The sequence below is a fragment of the Calonectris borealis genome, chromosome 5 (genome assembly GCF_964195595.1).
Source record: "Calonectris borealis chromosome 5, bCalBor7.hap1.2, whole genome shotgun sequence".
Classification (NCBI taxonomy): Eukaryota; Metazoa; Chordata; class Aves; order Procellariiformes; family Procellariidae; genus Calonectris; species Calonectris borealis.
In genome coordinates, this window is record NC_134316.1 from 37,892,148 (window position 1) to 37,914,959 (window position 22,812).

General features: G+C 38.7%; 1 protein-coding gene across 8 annotated transcripts in view; it reads left to right on the plus strand.

The window, feature by feature from the left end:
* Positions 1-276: 276 nt before the first annotated feature.
* The window catches only part of PALS1 (protein associated with LIN7 1, MAGUK p55 family member), a 59,636-nt gene continuing 37,100 nt past the window's right edge, over positions 277-22,812 (plus strand). For 2 of the 8 annotated variants that reach the window (XM_075151857.1, XM_075151861.1), the window contains exon 1: positions 289-443. The gene's annotated coding sequence lies outside the window, so the exon portion shown is untranslated. Of the gene's footprint in view, positions 444-6,842; positions 10,882-22,812 lie in introns of those variants that run through there. The other 6 variants (XM_075151856.1, XM_075151860.1, XM_075151862.1 and 3 more) reach the window with 5 other exon arrangements.

The following is a 22,812-nucleotide window of genomic DNA, read 5'->3' on the forward strand; positions in this document are numbered from 1 at the left end:
CGGGACGAGGAGACATGGGAACAGTGCCATGCCTGCTCAGCGAGAGCTGAGGAAAGCCCTAGCCCGCCGCTCGCGACGCGGCCGTTGGGGCAGCCCCGCCCCGCCCGGCCGGCAGAGGGCGCGCGCGCGCTCCGCGCGCCCCGCCCCGCCCCCGTCCAGTCGGGTGGCCGGCGCGGCCCCGGCGTCGGCTGTGGGGGCGGCCCCGCGCCTGCGCGGCTCGGCCGGGCGAGGCGGGGCGGGGCCTGGCGGCCGGCGCTGGGAGCAGGCGAGGGGGCAGGGCGGGGCCGGGCCGGGCTTGGCGGCGGCTGCGCAGCTGTGCGGGGGCTGTGGCCGGGTGGCTCCGCGGGCTCGGCGGGGAGACGCCGCGGGGTGCGGGCGACCGTGACTTCCAGCCGGCGGCTGGGCCGGAGCGTGTCGGCGGCGGCGGCGGCGAAGGAAGGACGGTGAGCGCAGCCCCCGCTCCCGCGCCCGGCGTGCGAGCAACAGGTCCCGCCGCGGAGCCGCCAGCCTCGCTTCGCCGGGGAGCCTCCCCCGCGGCCACGGCGCCCGGGCAGGCCTGGGGGTCCGGCCGGGCCGGGGCCGAGCGGGGCGCGGGGCCGAGCCAGGCTCGGCGGCTCTCGGGGGACCGCGTCGGTCCCCGCGCCCCGCTAGGCGACGGCCCGGGCTGTGCCCCGGCCGGGGAGCCCGGGCGGGAGGGGCGGCCCTGGCCGCTGCGGCTACAGGTGCCTGCGCCGCGGGGCGCCCGGAGCCGGCGCCGCTGCCGCTGCCGGGAGCGTGGGGGGCGGGCGGCGAGGGGCGCCCAACCGGCCTCCTGAGAGCAGCCCCTGCGGCTCCCCTCCCGCGGGCTGCCTCCCGGGCAGGCGCTGCGAGCTTAGGCCCAGCAGTTGTAAGAAAACCCTCCCGTACTGGGCTGTGCGCTTTCTCTGCGCGATTGTAGCGGGGTGTGTTTGTGTTTTAACGAGGGGAAAGGGTTGAGGCTTCCCCCTTCTGCTCTTCTGATCTCTTGGCCAGCTCTGTGAAGAGATCACTTTGTACTGATTTGTGAAGCTTTGCAGGGTTAAGTTAAAGTAGGTTGAATATGAGCGACTTCCAGTGTATTTTATAGTCGGCAATCGTTAACGCACATACTGGCTCGGATCTACTTCGTTTTCAGAAAGCCTATACGGATAAAACTCTTGCGGTGGCGGTGCTTTCCGAACTGAGGGACCGAGGCTGTGTCGTGGTAGAGACTGTGTAGGCAAGCAGCACAGAACACTTTGAACTTCGTAAGACAGACTGCACAAGAAAATTAAATTAACTTATGTTTGACCTTTTTGAAAAACATTGATATTTTAAAAAAAAAAACCTGTCTAATTAGATGTCTCACGTGGGACAGATCCCTGAAAAACAACTTAACGCAGAATATTAAAGGGGTAAATGTCAGCGAGTAAGGGTTTTTTCTTTTAAAAGGCAATTCTTAAAGCCTCTACAATGGGATTATTTGGGCATAAACTAGCTCCATAGCTCACTTACTAGAACAAAATACTTGCATTTTATGTAAGTGATGATATATCGATGACTGCAATTAAACTTCTAAGAAGTGACTGGTGGTGGTCTTTTTCTAAGTGGCTCTTGCTTCAGTGCACAGCTTCATATGCCTTAAAGGCACCTGTCTGTCTTTTTGGAGGATTGAGGTGTTTTTCCTGAATTTGTCAAAAATAGGATATCTTTGAATTGTCTTCAATTAGGCATCTGAGCCTGCAATCTTTTTTTTAATGTGTCCTGAATTTTCACAAACAGTACATCTTTTTATAATCATCTTAGAGCTGTTATTACAAATCTAAGTGTCCAGTATTTCAGAGTCTGGCTGTTTTATACACATATGAACTGTTTTCCAACACACTGTGATCCAAAAAAGTTCAGTATTTCACATGTTAAAAGCTTAACTAGTGGTTAGTATTGTAGATGGTTTAACAAGGCGTCAAATAGTTATACTGCAGCACTTTGTGAAGCAGCATACTAGAATGTTAAATTTAATTAACATTACTGTTAATAAAGTAATACAGAGTTAAATGTTAATACGTGATCACTTAACTCTTTTCAAAGTAGTTCTTTCAGATTTTACATCCTTCCAATGTGTGTCGTGTTGCCTTGCAATGTGTGGAATAGCAGTGGATCGTAATTTTTGCTATATAGAATTAGGTGATGGTAAAGATGGTAATTTTACTTAGTTTTTATTAAATTTCCTTTCAAAAGATCTGAACTTACTGAGAAATGTAAATAAAAATATTTCTTTACTGGACTGATTTAGCCACCCTAGGTATCTGCAGGCGTTACTCAGGCCATTGAGAGGTGTCGGACATCTTTCATTACCACAGCAATATGTGATGTGAAGTAGTAAAAATGCAGCGTAGATGTTAGCATTCATACCAAGGGTTACGGACACAGAAAGCTTAATGTAGTCTGAAGTTCATATGCAACCATATATTTTCCCATGTAAATAATTGTATTTTCATAATACTTCCATTTGCTGCTTTTTAATTAAAAACTCTTGCTACAGTTTGAAGTTGCAGGCTTTAAAAAAATCCGTCGGCATTTTTAGATGCAAATTCTATTATGATGTCTCCTCAAAGACTAGATCTTAACATCAAATGCTTACAGTTGTAACTACCTGTTTCAGCTACTAATTTTTTTTCCAGTTTGCACTTTTGATTAAGTGCATTCCTGTTAGTGTTAGGCTTTTAGAACACTGAAGGCTAAGATTTCAAACAGCCTGCTGCTTCTTAGATAACAGGATTTGTATTTGTATTCATATGTCATGTTTAGAATTCTTAAATGTTTGAGCAACTGGCTTTTTTTTTTTTAAAGTACTTTCTTAATGTGACAGGTAGTGTTGCAGAAAGGCTTGACATTACGGTATTTGGAACACTAGAGTAATTACTGCTTTGGTCATTCATCAGAAAACCTCAAGACTTTTTGTAAATATTAATTAAATGCTGCTGAATTGTTTTCCTTTCATTAACAGGCAAAGAGAGGCCTTTATATATTTGAAAAGGTTTGCTGGTGTGTCTGTGATAGAAAACTCATTTGGTGGAAACAGTTTATACTGTGGTTTAAAATCGGGTATGCTGGCAAAATGATTTTTCTGGTATAGTTATCTACTTCAGAGCTTTCTTCAATACAGCAATTCTGACAAAAGAAGTATTTTATGTACTCATCCTCCTTTCTGCATTCCTAATATAGCTATATGACAAAATGTTTAAGTATCGTTCAGACTAAAGTGTAAAGCAGAACTCTAAACAAAAAGAGGAAATTACAACTACGTAAGTAGTTTATATATCAGGCTATTTTAATGTAACTTTGGGTTGTTGTTTTTTTTTTTTAACCGGAGGTGATAAACTGCGTATGTCTATTGGTAAAGACTTGATTTATACTGCAAGGGTGTTTAATTGCATACTAATACGTAGCTGTGTGGGAAGAAGAAAATGCTGTAACTCTCAAAGCTTGCATCAGTTAAATTAGAAAGCAAACAGAGATACCATTAGTAATGCACAATTGTACAAGGAATGCTTCTATTCTGTGAAGCAGGAAACATAGAAAGGCCTAATCTTGCACACTTTTTTGGCAGAAAAAGGATGTGATGTTGCATTTCTTTACAGATGGGTAAGTGGTTTGAGTACGTCTCCAGTATGCGGAGATTTGGATTCAAATACCTCTGCTTTTGGGGGGAACTTTGAAACCCCCATCTGTCAGTTCCCAAAGGGAATGCCCTAACTGCCAGGCCACTGGGTGTTTGGGTGTGAGTTGCTTCCAGACACCAGCCAGTTTCATTCTTGAGGAATAATGGGGAAGGGAGTGAATGGGGTATGTGGCCCAGGGACTGGCTGGCAAGGAGCATGATCAAGTACAAATTGATGATTTGAACCCAGGTCTCCTTGTTGCAGGCCAAGTGTTGAAAGAGTGGATGAAAGGGATTTTTTTTTTTTTTCCTAGCGTGGTGTGAAATTCTGGATACTTAAACCTCTGATCTTTCTCTTTATGTTTATATGGCCAATTCCTACTCATGTTGAGTTTTAGACTTTTGAACAGCATCTATAACGTGCCCTACTTTTCATTGTAGAGCGGAGCTTGGTTGCTTATCTGTGGGTTGTAGAGTCTAATAGGTGGCATGGTATTTAGATTCTCTTTTGGATCTAATTCTGCGTTCTTATAAGATGCCAAATAATTAGATACAAAAATGTAATTGTTTCAACATACCTACAATTATTATCTGTTATATAAAGATCACATTAGTGCCTTGTGTTTCCTTAAGTGATTTGCCTATTGCATCATGTTCTGGTTGGCCATAATTGTCTTCTAAAGAAAAATAATGAGTAAGAAATAGTTAATGTGATTTTATGTTAACATTTTTAATACTTGATTTTATCTCTAGTCTTTCATTTTTTAAAATTTTTTCCCTGGGATTAGAGAAAAGGCTTGACGGTTAATACATGTGACAGTAAAGCTCATGGTTGTTAATCGTAAACTTTAGTATCTGAATTCGCTGTACTTTATCAGCATAGAAAATAAACTCCTCATCTCCTGCAAAGTTCTAGCAAAAGAATAGGTGATATAATAGAAATTCTGGAAAAGAATTTCTTAAGAAAAATAAGATGGAAACCAAACCATAAGTTTCATTCTTGTCTTGCATCAGGATTCATCTTCTGGGGAAACTGTTGGAAGGTCATACTTGGTTATTTGGCCATAACAGATGATTCAGAAGACTCTCAAATGTTTTTTTTTTTTTGTGGGGAAAAAGTAGTCTAGAACCAGGAACGATTTCTGGTAAAGATATATTAAAAGTGATAGGACAGTTAAGTGGTCGTTTACAAAAGGTATTAGGAGTACTCAAGTGTGGTAATAGTTTGTTAGCATCTAAAACACATACCTGTGTATGTGCATCGTTATATGAATAGTCAGTGTGAATTGTCTTATTTTCATTGTGTGAAGTTGTATCTTCAAGCTCTCTAGAAAGTTGAATTCAGCAAAACTAAAAACGTTTGATAACTGGGAGGTGCCAGTGCAACCTCAGCAGCTGCTCTTTGACCTGGCAATGGCGCTGGGAGGTGGCTGTATGCATTCCGAGTCCGTTTCCAAGGATAAGTGTATATTTTTAAAGTCAGGAAGGAGAGGCTGGAAAAGGTACCAGTAGTGTTGAGTGGAGTTCTGAATATAAATGTGTGTCATCAAAGGAAGACAATGTATACTAGTGCCTAAAAGAGTCACTTCTCATTTCAACAGTATATTATAAAGACTGCCAGTGATACATGTGTGAGCTGCTGTTAGCAGTGTGGTGGCGTAGGAGTCACTTGTATTTAATGAGGTGCATACGAAAGAGTAATGAAACTTAAAAAGTTCACCTTGTTCAAGGCTGAAGGAAGGTAAAATATAACTGGTATGATGCCTTGGTAAAAACAGTATTGAGAGAAATGACTTCACTTTTGATGTTTCCCACCACCTGTCTGTTTCCCTGGAGCCAAATCTTGATCTTGGTTTGGGTGGCAGAGAGATCAGCAGAGTCAGCTCTCATCTGAATATTCAAATGTAAACCCGAGTGTTCTTTTAACTGGGATGATCTTCACAATTAAGGTCAATGAAGGTGATATGCTTCAGTAATGCCTTCTCTATTAATCGCTTATTTAGAAGCTGGTCCTCAGTGTGGCAGAGGAGAAATCTGGGGAGGGAAGCATGTTTTTCTGCATCGTGGTTGTGGTACTGAGTTAAATTCTTCAGCACAGGAGATATCACGACAACTTTTTCTTTTTTATGCATCTCTCTGCATAAAGCTAAGGCTTGACCTTAATATGGGATCATGCAGTGTCCCTGCAGTGTTGTGGTTGAGAACTTATGGTTGCCCTTGTTTGTCTTGTTTTATCAAATTGCTATTGACTTGTCAGCTACTGTTAATGAAACTTGAGACAGATTAATCATGGATTAATGCAGTGCACCTTGGCTAAGAAAACTAAAGTTTCTTTTGTAGAAAAACTGTGTTACAGATAACTGCATTGTGCGCCGTAGAAATTAACTGCATGTCTTGTATTGCCTAAGAGAATGTGTTGCTAATTCCTCTGCTATGTCCTATTATATATGTCCTAAATATTCTCTCATCTCTGAAGGCAAAGCTCATGCTTTCGGGTTAAGCATCCAGAGATTTCGCACAGATGAGGGTTTGGATTGTATTGGTTTGTATTATATTGATTGTGCTTCTTAAATATGTATATCCTTATTTTCAGAGAGCAAATCTCTTCTTCCCAATGTCTGAAAGGGCATATGATGTCAGCAGACAAACTTAGACCTGTGTTAGTGGGAGAATATAGCATTAGTGGACATCACGTGCTTTCTGCAGAAACAGTTCCTGTAGGATCAAGCAGTGATGGAATTGCTTAGTATCACTATGTGGTGGCATTTACATTTTGTTTGAACGGTATTAGAAGTTCTCAAATGGAAGAGAGAAGGAGAGTTGAAATGGAACTGGATGTACGTATTTAAAGTGATTTAAGTGGTGATTGTCGTTGTAGGATAATTAAAACCGATGTAATGCAAGCTCTTACCATTTCATTTTTTTCCAGTAATCAAGATGTGTTCTAAATTAGTAACCTAATTACTGGGAGGGATTAGCACAGTGTCTTAGAGTAAAGTGAGGTAAAAGCTGATCAGCTCAGCATTGTCTTGTTGGGCTGACTGACTAAATGACTTATGAGCCCAGCAGTATTGGTTTTGGTTTTGACCACTGGAATAGTCTGTTTCACATCCTTTTTTTTTTTAAGAGTATAAACAGCACTAAAAATCTATTTGAGCCTAAGTTCTTGTTAGATTTGTAGACTTTTTCTACTGAATTATCAATTTAATTCTTGTCTGTTCGTAGAATATTCATCTAGTGTGTGTTGTGAGTCTTCTCTCAGGACTTTAACTATTGTCATCAACCATTTCCTGACAAAGTGTGTTGCTTCAAGCCGATATGATGAGGGCTAGCTAGAACTCTGAAGAGGCAAGTTACTTGGCTTCAGTGGAAAGAGGAGGAAAGTGGCAATTTGAGGATTCTACAGTCGAGTAGACACTTTTGTACCTTTTAGCCTGCTTAAATTTCTTCTTTCTTCATTGGCTTATCAAGCGAAATAAAAAGATTAAGGGCTGAAAGTGTATCCCAACGAAAGCTAGGAATCCAAAAAGTAAATGTCATTTGTCCTTCCTCCCAAAAGAAAAAATCCTGAGGATGGTTTTAAGATAACAGAACAGTCGAAAAGCTATTAAAGACTGGTTATTTGACATATTTTGTAGGTCATTACTTTCTTTAAGCTTTTGCCAATTTTCAAGTAAGGAGAGGTCAAAATGAAGTGCAATGAAGAGCTATTTCTTCTTGACTGAAAAAGAGAACTCTGCATCTAATTATATGATGTTTTGAAGCAGCAGTTAAGAGTTATTTTGGCTTATTGCTGGTGAAGTAATTTTTAGGTTAAACTATTTCTTTTTTGATATCGATGTCTTGTTTAGACTAGTAAGCTTATTGCTATTAGGGAGTAGTGATATGATCAATTTTGAATAGTCATGATATATCATCTTTCCTTAGATCTTTCCTGGATTAGTATGGACTTACATTTTTGCCGCTGCTTTTTTGGCAACTTTTCTGTTGCTTGTTTTCTTGCATTCTTTTCCTTTGCAGACCTTCAAATATGAGTCTGTCTCAGTCTCCTCTCTCTAAATAGGAAAGATGGACAATATTGGGAAGGAAACAAAGGTTCTGTGTGTTGGATCACACCATTCCTGTACTTTGTTAAGTCTTAGGACCTTTTGCTTTCTCTTTCCCATGGTATTATTGCCTTGTGTCTTAAGGTGAGATTGGCTTGTAAAACAGCACCTATTCTTAGCATTTCTTTCATTTTGCAGTACTGTCCTGGTTCTCCTTTAGATCTTCTGATGCTTGTGTTCTCTTACCTCTCATTACAGCTTTGATGTATTCAAAGATATCCCTTCTATTTCAGTGGGAAATTTTTCTGTAATGAGAGTGAAGTTAAGCGGGAATATTTCTTTTTATGGGACATAATGATGACTATTATCTAGTAGTATGCAAAGCAGAGTAGTTCAGCACCAGGAGCTCAAGAAATAATTTTTAGCAAGTGTGTGGTGGGATGATTAGATATCTGTAAAGTATAATAAAATTGGACCAGACTCCTAGTTTCTGTAGAACTGTTGCGAAAGTTACCTTTAACCATAGTATCCGTTTGCTGTGTTTTCTGTAGTGTGAGTGGCAGCCAGAAAGCCAACAAAATGCTAAATATATCAGGAAAGGCGTTAAGATGACAGAAGACATCATATTGCAGCTATGCAGAACCCTGCTGTTGTCACTTTTGTGTGCGATTCAGGTCTCTGTATTTAAAGGAAATGCATAGCAGAACTAAAAAAAGTAGAAAAGGGCAATAGAAACAAACAAGGGATGGAGCCTTATAAGAAGAGACTAGAAAGACTGGAAGTCTTCAGTTGGAAGGGGATGTGATCGAAATTTTAGAAAAAAAGCCATGGAGGCTGTGGATCTTACAAATGCAGGATGCAGTTGGTTAAAATGGTAGGTTTGAAACAGATGAAAGAACCTGGTACTTCACATACCGGGTGGTAAACTACTGGCGTTCATTGCCACAGGAGTTTGTGGAGGCAACCAACATCAGCATGTTCAAAAAAGGAGCTATACAGATTCCCAGACAGCAGATCCATTGACAGATATATTTAATGGTTCATAATTTAATAGTCAGGGATGTACAATCTGATGTCCTTTAACAATTGAACTTCTGGATGCACAAGTTATCCTTAAACAGCATGTCTGGTTGCCACTGTCAGTTGGAGAGTTCTGGTTTGATGGACCATTGGGCTGACTCAGTAGGGCATTTCTATGTTGTTATCCTAAGCAGCCGGAAACCATGTTTTCTGAAATTTGTTCTGTAAAAATGTGGTAGATTCTCTCAACCAGATACTGTGCTGCACTGGTCTACAAGCATGTAACAAGTTGGTTTTTTGGAGGTTGGTTTGTTTTTAAAAAAGGGGGAACTGAAGAGCTGGAAAATCTCAGCAAGGGATTAACAAAATAATATAACAACAATATAATAATACAATAAGTGTGAACTCCTCTCTACAAAAATGTCATATTTAGTCTCATTTGGGATTCTGTGTTGATGGCTCAGTTTTGATCAGTGGACAATGTGCAAAGTTGGGTGGGGCCCTCTGTTATAAATGCATCTGCATGATGCTGAACTTGCAATTTGTACTATGCACTTTTTTGGAAAAGCAAGGGAATCTTAGAGGCTAAAGACTTCAGTTAAAGGTGGGTGGGAGGGGACAATCTGCAGAAGTGAACAGTTATTGTGTACAAGCTTATTGTGTACAAGCTCTTTTTGAAGCCTTGAGTGTGGTTTCCATGGCTGATCAGTGGTGGTTCTTAATTTATAAACCTTATATGAAGTAAAGCATTGTATGCGTTTGATCCTAATAAAAAGTACTAGGGTGGTAACTGCACAGTACAAATTTCAAGAATTTTCCTTAATAGGTTGTATAAAATCTGAAATACTACTTCTGTAGTAGTAAATTATTAAATATTTGCATATATGTTTTTTTTTAAATTTAACAACTTGAGTTGCAAAATCGATTTTATATATACTTCATCCCCTAAGCCAGTTTCTGACTTCTATTGGTGAGAACTTCATACAGTTTCTCCTTCCATCAATATTTTTAAAGTCTTTTCTATACAAATATTTAATGAATGCAGCTGCATACCTAAGTGGCTGGGTAGTAAATGTAGGCTAGTTTGTGTTCCCTCTTAAGCACACACTCTTGTCAAATCTTAGAAAGATATTTAGTGCTGTTCTTTTGGTATTATGTGTGTTAGTGCTTCTTATAACCTCTGTAGTTGGGACTTCATGTGATAATTAAAATTCCATGCAAAACCTCAGTTCTTTGTTTCTTAAAGCTAATTTGAAATTGAGTATTCAGCCTTTAAGGTACATAACATGACTAATCAGTGCCTGTTAAACGTAATTACTAATTGTTTAACAGTTCACATTGTACTTCTGACACTTTTTGGCGGGAGTGTGGTTTTTATTCTTGGATGGATTTGTGACAAGTGGCACATCTGATTCTGGCTACTTTAGAAGTAAGTATAGCTCTGGGAAATCTTGCCAGATTTGGTGATGTCAGTTTTTTACCTTTCCTTGCTCAGCTCCTCTGCTCTAGTTCATCATTTGCAGAATTAGCAGAAGTGCTTGTTCCTCAGTCATTTCAGTTCATAGTGTAGTATCTGACCCAAACTAAGATGCTAGTCGTAGCACTAAAGAGGCTGAGGTGTCAGCACATGTTCCCTTCTGCCAACTTCTGGGATCAGTAACTTCTGACAGGAGCAGAGTCTACAGCTGAGGATAGTAACTTAATCTGCTACAACAAGATTTGCTAGAGCTTGTCTATGAACACCTTTAATTTAAGCTTGCTGTCCCTTCAGCTCAGCCTCTTATGCAGCCTTATTTTCTTCTTCATTTGAAAAAAAAAAAATACAAGGAGAAATAATAATTTGCCGTATTTTATGACCTCTTTGCAACAAACTCCATGTCTAACTTCTGACTTGTACTTTGAGAAACCCATAAACAATCAAGCATATTATTGCTGACCATTACACTGTTGCAGGTATCAAGGATTCATATATCATTATATTAGTATATTCTTACAGGTATATTTCTGAAAAATTTTATTTAGCAGGTAAAATTTGCACTGGTTTTGGTTTCCAGACTTGCAGTGTAGAACCATCCAGAAATGCACTGCATCAGTTCAATACACACAGCCACACAGTGTACAGAACCAAAAGCAAAATAGAGACATTGGTAAAAAATGGTAAGACCTATTACTCAAAGTAAGACTGAAATATTGTGCATGGGAGCTATTTGAATGACTGCTTAAAGTTTAGAGGAATAAGAAAGCATTAGAAGTATGTTTATGGGTTTAGCTTGTTAAAACTTAAAGTTCTCTAATAAATACCCCATGTTTGTATTCAGAATTCCAGAACTGGTCTAGTTAGTGGAGTGTGAAGATACTCATAAATCTCATTGACCTCAAATAATAGATTCTGATTTCAATGCTTAATTTGTTAGGTGATTTTTTTTCTGGAACTCGGTATGTTTTTAATCTGTGAATGTTGACTAAATATCTGGGAATAGTTATATCTCTTCTCATAAATGTAGAATTCATCAAGAACAAAAAGGTTATGAATGCTGATTCTGTTGAATGTTCTTCTCTGGATAAATCTGAGTAAATAGTTTTCTTTTCTATAAAATGTCAGCTGGCTTCACATTGAAAATACATCCCAGATAGATAAGTATCTTCCAACCGATTAGTCAATTAGAAAAGGGCATGTGAAGCTTTTGATTCAGGTTCCAAAACTCCTGGAAGTCTGACCATCTGTGGGATACTTAAAACTTTCCAAACTGTAGGATACCTAAACCTTCCTAGTTTTTCTCTATTATATCTGCTTTGCAAAAATAAGTTTTGTTATTGTAGGCATTGTAGCCTTGGTAGTGTTGGAACAAAATTCTCTGCCTGCATTGCTGAGATGATTTGCAGTCTCTGGGGACCAGAGAACTACAATTCCTCTCAAATGCGTTCTTTAAATTGAGTGGAATAAAACAGTTTTATTTAACAGTGTGTTTCTGGTAAACAAATATGTCAGAAGGATAAAATGGTTGCATTGATTTCAAAAGTTGTAAATTCTGCAGCTTTAAAGCAAAGATTGTAGACTTGACTTGGAAAATTGAATGCATTACTGTAAATACTGGGGTTCCTGGGTGATTAGTCTGTTGTCTCCACTGACAATCACTAATGGCTGCTGCACTGGTTATTTTCAAATGGATTTAAGGTGTAACCTGACCTAAATTGCATTGTAATAATTCAATTTGAAGTGACAAAACAGAAATAATGGACAATAGATAATCTACATCCCAAAATTTGTTTCTGTTTCCTAATTAGTTGATGGTAAAAAGTAATGATAAAATTTAGAAACTCTGTCAAGACTCACAGAAAATCAGATATACCTGCTTTGATTTACCTCACTAGCACAGTTGGTTGATTTGGCACTAAAGATTAAACCCAGTGACCAGACTTGCTAGTTGATTGCTCTGAGTAATTGGCATGTGAACAGTGTTGCAGCTCTTGTTCAGGAGGTCAGTATTTTTTTGACATTATTTGAAAAAGTGACTGTTGTTTTATATGCTCAGGTTCCAAACAAAATGGTAAAGTCATTGTAGTGTTCTTGGCTTGTTCAAGAGAAGTCTCTGGGTTTTTTGGTTGTGGTTTTTTTTTTCCTCCTCTACCGAAAAAATCTCAGTATTAAATGCTTCCTTAAGGCAAGAACCTATGTTCTCACTCTGCAAAATTAGCAAGCATAATCGTGGAATCTTGTTTTTTTTCCTAGCATCACACAGACTGCATGTAACGAGTACTCAGAGAGGTGGTGGAAAAGAAAGTAATGTGCAGAGCTGCTAATAAAAAACCTCTGTCTGTGAGGCATTAGTACAATCATGAGAGGAGCTGCTTTCCAGTAAGGTACCAGTGCTGTTCACAGTGTACCTGCTGGGTTAGAAGTTGGGCTAACCTGTTGGGCTTTTTAGAAATCTAATACTGCATCATATCTCTGCTACCCTCTTTTGATTTCTAGGCTTAGATGAACTCTAAAGCACAAAGACTTGCTTTTGTACATCTGACAAATGGAAAATACAGGACTGCGGCATCTGCTGTTACTTTTTGAACTTTCTTACTATAAAAAAAAAAAATATTTCCAAAACTGATTTTACTGGCCTAGAATGTGACACTTCAATTCTCAGTTAAAATTTTGTATTAATAGTATTTTCAGTCTACTCAACTCTGCCTGAAAGACCACATTAAATGGCTTCATAATTAGCCTATATGGTATCTGTATGAATAACAGTTGCATGTTCTAGTGAGTAAAAGCATTTAGGGTTAGTGCCTGGACAGTAGCCTACCACCTGGCCAGGATCCTGCAGAGCCATACTGCGGGATGCTCTGGAGTGTCAGGGAGGAGCAATCTGTTGTCCAAGAGCCCTGTTCTCTTTACTCATGATTAAAATGCAGGTATCTGAGCTAATGAGTTGTCAAGAACTTGGAGAGCCTGGTTAACATAGCACAGACAGAAATTAAATTCAGCATGGTTTATTAATTTCAGGCCACTGCCAGTTGTGCTGGACCCAGGACCTTCACAGTGTCACTTCATTTTTTTTTTTTTTTTGTCTCTGTCTTGTCCTCTAAACTCATATCTGTGGGCTTGCCATTATGCAAAGTTTCCCTGTCTCTTACTGCTCACTGGGAATGTTGACTAAAATATTTTTATTGCAGATCTAAAATGTATTTTGTTTCAGCCATTATACTGAGTGGTACTTTGAAAATTGTGCTAGAAAACTGTTTTTAATTGACTTGCGATCATATCAGGCCTCTTGATTACACTCACTCACCCAGTCCTGTGGTGAAAAAGAATTACTGGTTGAAAAAAAAGTGTTGAGACAATCTGAGGTCCTAACACCCCTCCCCTTGAGCTGGGGAATGGAGGGAGCCAGCAGCATTGCCCTAACAATACTGTTTAGCTGCTGTAGCCGTGTGATGAGTTGACTAGAATTATATCCTCGTATTTGGATGTCTTTTTCACTCTGCGCAGCTATTTGGATCCTTTTGTCCACAGTCCTTAATAAAATCTTAAAGTAATGACTTTTGTAAGTTGTTTATTTTTGTAGGCAAACCAGTTTTTTGCTCTAACTTTTGTTGAATAGACTGTTTTTCTTTTAATTAAAAATGCATGATTTAACTTCTGTAGGCTGTTCCTTATCTGTACATCCTTTTGTGTGTTTCCTTACTTCCTTTCATGTGTAAACCTTGGTGTGTGTCTTATAATTTCCACTACTGATCTTTAGACCCTTCTGGCTCTTTTAAGAAAATGAGCAAAACCTATTCTGGGTGAAGGTGTGCATTGTTTTCTTTGCATAAGAGAAAGCTGAAGGTCCCTAACTTCTATAAATTATGTTGATTGATTTATCTTAATAGAGATTAGTCTAGTTTCATTTTTAGAAGAAAGGATCAAGTGTTTTCCTCATAATGTGACCTAATACATTTGAAAAAATGCCACTAATGACAGATAATTTACAATAGTCTGCAACAATTCAGGTAGACATCAAGAAAATACTGCTTAAATTGTAGCCTTATTTGCATTGGGTGACATTGTTGGATTGTATTCTAATAAATTCTATAATTCTCATTTTTGCCAGAGCCCAAAAGCTCCCATTTGTAAGTGGGACCCAAAAATTCTAATCCTAGTCCCACGTTCACATTTGTGAATTTCTTCTGAAATTGAGAAAGCAAATGGCATTCACTGCCGTCCAGATTTTTATCTGACATGCAGGGTAAGCATGTCTCTTAATTTGTCTCTGCTACCTTTGGATACTTCTCTGTTCCTGAATCATTTGTTGCTGATCATGCAGCACCGTTATGGAGTGGTTTGGATTTTATTTGTTCTTTCACTTAAACACACAAGCACACGGAATTTTCTTGTACAAACTTTGTCTGATGTTTTTAGGTATAAACTGGCTCTTCTATACCCAGTAAGAGCTGGTAACAATTTAGCTTTTAAAAATCTGTAACTCATCAAAAATTACAATCATTCTGGTGATGAAGAGCGACCACTGTTTAATGTGCAGATGATCTCACATGAGAGCTTTTTGCTACTGAGAATGGGAGGTATCTTTCTCCCGGGTTTGTCTTCTGCCATTTTATTCCACTAAGCTGGCTTGTGGAGAGCTCTAGTGATGCCAAAGCCAGTGTAAAATAAGTGAGGAAGGGGGTTTGGAATAAAGTGAAGGTTGTCTCCGTCTTGCAGAATCATATCCTAAGCTCAAGTGGGAAAACTGATAGGAAGAAGGAGAGGCTGTAACTCGAGATTGTTGAGAGACATGGATATATGTGTGTGTTGAGGCGTGGGTGGTGTGTATTGTTGCATTCTGAAGTTTTTCAACTGTGCTGCTCCAGTGCATTGTGAGAATTTGCTGCTGTGAAATCTTGAAAAAGTATGTTTAGGAAAACTAGCTTTCTGTTTCAGCTGGTTGAGTCTCCTGAAATTGCTAGGCAAGAGAAGGACCAAGTATTTTCAAGCTTTGCAGTGATGAAGCATGGACATACAGTAACTGGAGTTCTTGCTGCCTGTCAGACACTAGAGATGTGTATGGTTACGGTCCGGTTGAAGTTCCTCAACTTAAACCCCTTCTGTAAACCTGACTGTTTCTTAGGGTGACTGCAATGAAGGCATGAGGGTGTTGTGCTGTTGTTACAGCTCTGGTGCTTCACAGTGATATTCGGAGATTTCTTTGCAAAATTTGCTGCTTTTACCTGTTGCTTACCAGGTAGATGCACCAGACTAGATTATTATAATTTCTACATACATAACCTTTTCAGTTTAATTTTCATCACATTTCTCATACGTGAAATCAGTGAAAATACTCTTTCGTTCCATCCTCCTGTCTTGCAGAGGAAACAGAGTTTATATCGTCCAGTGGACCACAGCTTTCACTCTTTACTGTTACCATTTGGCTGACCTCTTTGATCTGAAAAGTTTCATGTAAAGACAGTGGTAGCTTCCCGAGCAGCGTATAGAAATGCTGATATTGGCACCAAGCCCCATATCCAGTTAGTGCTCTTGCTGTCAGTTCTGTCATCTTAGCCTTGCCCTTTGACACTGGATTCTGCTTTTTATACAAGCAGGGAATTTAGAGTAATCCAACTTCGCTATTCTTTTGACTATTACTTGAATGAAAAATTACTCCGGTTGCTCCAATTACAAGCTTGTCTCCCTATCATTTAGTTCTAGACTCTCCCCTTTTTCCTCCCCTGCATTTTCATTCCCTTCTTTGGCTTTTCTCGAGGAAAAACAAGATCCATCCTTGCTAGCATTCATACTGTGTGGAACTTCTGGTGGTGGTCTGTGGAGCAGCAGTTGAAGTCTTGACACCTGGTTTTGCAACACGGCAAGGCTGCCAGTTTTGAGGCAAAAGCGCTGAGAATATTTCAAGCTGGCCTGACTGCGTCATTGATGGTGAATGCCAGTATTTCTGGCACATTTTAGTAATTAATTTTGCTTGGGATAACTTCATAATTGTAACACTGTTTTCCGGAATGCTTCAGTATCATAGAGTGTTAATGATGCAGTCTTGTACATACGACTGGTTGATTTGCCTCCACCTCTAGAGGAAAACACCTGTCTGTGTGGTTTCTGCATGAGAGGGCAGCATACAGGATCGTCATTTTGCTGAAGAATTTATAAAGTAATACTTCCACTCAAAAGTTCATATTTTTACAGTTATGTAAATGTGAATTTAAGAAAGAAGCACCTTATGCCCAGAGTGTTATGGTTCCTTTTATTCAAAGGATTAGTATAGTAAAACCTGTTAAAGGCTAATTTACTGAAAGCTTTATTCTTTAACCCAGAGTAGAACTGCCAAATATGCAGCTTACATTCTTAGATAAGCTTAATTATGGGAAATTTGGCTCTAGAGTTTTGAATTTAATAGCAGTTTATCTTCAGTTGGATGGCATCAGTGTGTTCTTATGAAGCTCAAACTTCTAAGAAGTTTGTTCGAAAGGAGTCAATACTATGGTCCTTTTGGAGTGAAACTAAATGATTAGTGAAGACGCTGCTACCTAAAATGGCTATAAATGGCACTGTTTAAAGTTTGTCATTAGGATTATTTTGTGACACCAAGTTCTTACTTTCTGATTCAGACATACCTGATGACTGAGTTCTAAATGTTGGGACACTAAAGTGTTGTGATGTTTTCTTTAAAGAGATTTGTCAGCTATGTTGGTGTAATGCATGTAAACGTGTTTGCATCACTGGTATGTAGAACTTGTACAAGCTTAATCTTTAGGTATTTGTTTAAGGGGTTGGGTGTGTGATTGATTCTTCTAAGTATTGCTCAATAACTTTTTTGAATGTATTCTTAATGTTCAGTGCCCTTTTGTATAATACCTACACAATTTGTATAATACCTACTTACAATTTACAAAGATATCCTCCATTCATCAGTTGAAGGTGTTCTTCCTCTCTTCCTGTTTCCCATTATGAGATATCTGAATTGCTGAGATCTGACATCAGCACCAGGAGGAAAACTTTGTCTGTTATAGAGAAGTTTCATTATCTTGCATCCATTAGATTTTGATTTAACTTAATTTTTATACACAGTCATATCAGGTAGCAGTGATGTCCAACTATCTTATCTCTTTTCTACTTTTCTGTTGAGAAACTTCTTTCAGGTTTTATAACAGTAAAAAATACGCATGAAAAGTAAAGTGGGACAAATTAGTGAATTTAGAACTTGTACAGAAAACTAGGAAGACTGGCTGTTCCTGGATTGTAATTTCCATTTTGTATTGCTGTTACAATTTTCTTTATTGTAGTGGGTAGTAGTAGGTAATACGAGTTTATGGAACTAGTTTTCGTTGTCAGACACTTCAGAAAGTTCTAATGATGGGGCAAAATTTATGATAGGGGGTTTTTTGTAAACAGTAATTGTGTACTTGTTAATACAAGCAAGTGTAAAGTATAGGTGAGCATACCTTTCACTGTTTATCCTTTTCACTGGCACAGAATATTCAAGATGGTTGAGGATTTTTTTTGTATAAGAAGCACAAATTCAGTATTCAGCTTTCAACTTTCAAATTAGGGGAGGGAAGAAGGCTTTAAAGATGCTATCAAAGAAGGAAAAGGTTGTTTTTAAACAATGTTTTTAACACTACTGTTTGAAGAGTCATCTTCAGCTTGACTAGTGTAAGAATTGAGAGGAAATACTTCCTCAAGTTCAAATGCTGTGTTGGAAGTTCATTGCACTAAAAGATACACTCCATGATCTTGGGCAAAGAGATTTCTGCTGAATTCCACCTTCGTAGGTGTTGAATCTTTGTTCCTTAGCATGGTTTGAGAGTTCTGTGGAGGGACTTAAATCACTTAGCTTACCAGTGTTTTTCCCTGACTTGTATAGTGATGTTTAATATCTTAGTTCAACAGCTCACGTGATGACACTGTTTTCTGGACAGAATTATTGCACCACTACATATGAAATAAGTTTGCCTCTCTTCACATAGAAGAGTGTCTTACATTCCTGTGAGTTTATCACAATTTTCTAATATTTTCTTAATAAAAAGAACACCTGCTTTAACAAGGTTTCACAAACTGAATGTACTTTCTTTGATTTAGCAAAAGAGTTGAACTATGAAAGAGCTCTGCAGCCACAGTGCTTATGTTCTTGAATTCAGTTTGCAGAAGTGAGTATGTTCCTGTCAGGGTTTTATCTTAATTTGTGTAACTGATTGCTAAGATTAGGCCCAAGAGTCCACTTACATTTAATAGGAGGGAAAGAGAGAGACAGTTTTTATAAGGTCCAGAAGGTCTCTAATGTTATGTCTTTATAGCCTTTGTGAAGCTTTCTCATGCATTTTTATTATGAAGTCTAGTAATGTCGCTTATTTACAAAGCATTTGATTTTCACATCCTATAGTGAAATTTTGGTAATACTTTACATAAAGTATTTCTTTACAGGTTTTCCTCATGACCTGGGTTTTAAGTTACTAGATGGTATAAGTTTTTCAGCAGCCTTGCCTTATAGTATGACCAAGGAATCAGCATGAGTTCTTCAGTCATGGTTGGCATTGTTCTTATAAGTTTAATAGATCTTTGTGATAAATATTGGGAAGGTTTGAAGTAAGGTTAATTTGTAATTTTCGTCGATTTCCAAGTGGTTACCCATATGTAAATTCCATTGTATAGGTATATGTATGCCTGAGGTAGTAGTACTTTGATTTCCATTAGTGCTCGACCGGTAGGTGTACAATTTTATGCCTTCTGCTGCAAGCACTCAAAAAATTAAGGTTTATCTCTGTTATTGCTGTAAAAAAAAAAAAAGCTTTTGTTTCTGATTCTCATCTAGTGTGTTTATACTATTTACACAAAGATAATAGGTTGAGAATACTACTTGAGTATCTTCAAGTAATGAATGTGCAGAAATGTTCAGGCTTTTCAGTAGGACTTCCTTTAATAATGCTCTCAAGACATGGGTGTTCCAATTTACCATTTTTGTTTGGGAGGAAATGTGCTCGAAGATAAATGCAAGTTTTGTGGTCCTTTACACCCACGGTGTCTCACGTTATGCCTTTTAAGAGAAACCAATAGGTTTTTAACTGTCCTGTTTACATCATCAGGAAGAGATGCAAGTGGTTGCAGGTGTGTGGTTGCTTTTTTTGTGGTATGGGGTTTTTTTTTGTGTGGGTTTTGCTTGCATTTTTTAGAATGAAAAGGTCTTTCAAAATCAGTAGCTGTTAATGAGATTTTTTTTTGCAGGGGAAGTGGATGAATTCACAGAATGTGGTTCCATGAGATGATGTTCCATTGGAGTTGATTCTCTGCTGCCAGCGGGGGAGTTTCTGCTTGTTTCTGTCCTCACCTCTTTACCTCCCTGGTCTCAACCACTTGCTCCTGCCCCTTGTGCCAGTCCTGTCACCTTTCAGATTATTGTGAGCTGTTTGAGCATGCCACTTGGACCAAAAACAAATAAACAAAAATATTTTGTAACATTCTACAGTCTTGTTGAATTAAGGTGACTCACCTTAATTTGAGAGATTTGACAAGCTTCAAAGCTATTGGAGAAGGTATTGGCTGTACAGCCCAAAAGTGGAGAGGGTAAGTCAAGAGACTTATGAGACTGCAGTCTTTGGGAGCAGCAAACTAGCCCAGGTTAACAGTCCAAGGAATCATACTGTCTCTTTTCTGTTTCTTGTCATAAATTCATGAACTGTGGGATCTCTGTTTGGAAGGATCCAAAAGTAGGGCACACTTGAAAGCCTTGTTAGCTTTGTTCTGTCCTAGCAGCTGGGGAGTTAGTTGTGCACTAACATATGAATTACAATTTTCCTGAAGAAATTACTGAAATGTTCTGCAAATATTAAGTAACGTGACTGACACAATGTAGAGAAACTACAACATTTTGCAAATTCTGAACAGTTGTTTCAGTCTGCAAAATTTTGAGTTCTTTCTTTGCTACATGTCTTCAACTTCTCAGGAGTGAGAAACATTACAGCAGATTTCATGTACGTGAATTAGCTTAAGCATAATCCTTCTCTGCAAACTGCGAATGTGACCAAATATTTCCTTGGGGATATATTCACCATAGCTATCCATTGCGTTTATCCTGGTTGAGGATGGTTTCTTTCTTCTGTAGTAGCAAGGGCTTTGTCGTCTTTGTGTAACAGGACATCTCAGCATAGTAGTAATACTGAAATGGGTATTGTAAAAAAAACTTAAATACGCTGCGTGGCTGGTATGCCTTGCTTACAGTGTTCTCCAGAAAAAGCACATACAGGTGATGTTAATTAGAGAAAACCTTAGGGAATTATGCCCATGAAGTGAAAATTCTTTAGGAGAAAACTTCTAAAATTTATGCAGCAGTTTTTTAGGGATTTGCTCAGTGGAACAGTCACCACAATCTCAGATGAGTTTAGGAATGAAAAACTTGTGACATCAGAGACCTGAGTATCTAAAATAGTTTGTGGTGCATCCCCCCTCCCCGGCCTCACCTATAGATAACTAGAGAAGAGCTCAAATGAAACGTGTTTTTTCTGAGTTTGTCGTGCATAAGTGACTGCGAGTTCTGTGAAGTGCAGAGATCATCAATCATACAGATTTGTGGTTTATAGTCTGTATTTCAGAATTTCAATCTTCAGAAGTCTCAACCCATTTCTGTGGTCAGAAAAAAAAAAGTCAGAAATCCTTACCCCCTTCCCCCCCACATACCTATGAGTAATATAGTGATGGAGCTAATTGGGTTAAGTCATTAAGAACAATAATAAAAAAAAAAAGCTTTGCTGTCACCCATTCAGATGTTGAAAAGAGAGCCCGAGGAGGAAGGCCACATAAAAGAGGCTGGCACATGTATCTTTGTTACATAATGTTGTGAGGCTTTGCTTTTTGAACTTGCAAAGCCTATAGCTCAATCATATAAAGTTGAAAGGCAGTCTTGGTCCCTATATCTAGCCTCTTTGAGGACTGTTGAATTAGATAGCTAACATTTCAGCATTTTTGGATGAAAGCCTATGAGGAATGTCTGTCTTCCCCTTTTCTTTAGATGGTGTTTATCGGATTCACCAGGTATTGAAACATTAAAACGTAAGGAAGGAAGAAATTTCTCTTTCCCCAGAATATTGTAAATACGGCTTACGAACAACTTGCTGTGGAGGACTAAACTAATGCCATTTTGTATGAATTTAAACATCAGAGGAGATGTAAATTATGGAACATCGTATCTTCAATTTAATTTGGGATTAGTTAGTATAGTTTTGCTTCAAACACCTCTCTGAAGTGAAAGTGACATTTACATATTAGTACTCAGGAACACTTACTATTAATACTATGTTTTACATACTGAAACAGTGACAAGCATTGACATTAAAAATAACATGCTAAAAAATACAGGGTTTAAAATGAGACCAGGGTGCAAGAGCCCAAGCCAAAAAGGATACAATTTGAAGGGGGTGGGGGAATCTTATTAGAGAACTAAAATAGCAGCAGTATTTTTAATTTCACGGAGAATATGACCACTGTTTAAAACAAGGACAGGCATGTTTACTTTTAAGACAATGAAATCTGAAGTCTTAACTGTCTGTGAATAGGTGATAAGAAATGACTGTCTCATTATCATGCTTCTGGCTGTCTTGTGAGATCTGTTAACATCCCCTGGAATTCTAGGAATTTCTTTACTCTTCATTTGTTATGCTTGAAGGTTTCTAAACGTTTGGAATAACTGCTGAATTAAGATAATCCTTTTTTTCTTTCACTGTTCTATCATCTTTGCATTGCAGCCCGTAGACATCCATGTTATCCACTCATATCTATGTATAAAATAAATGTTTTTTGTTGAGCAGGGTTTGTTGGTGCTAAAGACATGATTAGAACTGGGTATTCAAATGTATGCGTAGTTGTAACCTATTAATCTAAGCCATAGTGGGATGGTAGGGTAGCAAGTCTATATCTTGTTTTAGGGTAATGTGGGTATCAGACTATTTAATGAGCTATAGTGTTGGTTGTGTCTGTGGGCTTCTTTTTGAAACTGAGCGTGTTTCTTTTTTTCAGGTTTTCATTAATTGCTGTAGAGACTGCCCTCTGCTGTGCTCTTCACCTAAAGTAGAATTTAGGTCTTGTCAGCACTAGGAGTTGCTCATAAGTGTTCAACTATGTCAGAGCTTTATTGATGATACAGATGGCAAAATAGAAACACAAGTTAAATACTGTATTATTAAATTTTAAAATATGCTTAAATGACCTTGGCAAAAGTCTTGTTTTTCTATCTAGATGTTCTTTTTTAGCAATAAGCTTCTTGAAGTCTACTCTGATTTGTTTCTGTTGTCATTCCCTCTCCCAAATACATCTGTAGTCACCCCAGCTGAAACTCTATTCCCCCTCATGTCTATTTTTCATTTGGTCTAAAAAGTAGAAATTAAACAATGCTGATGTGTAAGTGGTAGAGTATATTTAAAACAAAGGGAATTGTGGCATATAAGAAAGATGTTTATCCTTGGTGTTTTCAACAGTTGTTTTTATTCTTGGTCAACTCTGGAAGCATTTTAATTATTTGTGTAACTGAGAAAAAAACATTTCTACTACAGTGGAAAGTCAGATTTGTTAAGGCTCAAGAAAGCTTCTTGTGCAGAGGTTCTGCTTGACCTGTGCTATCA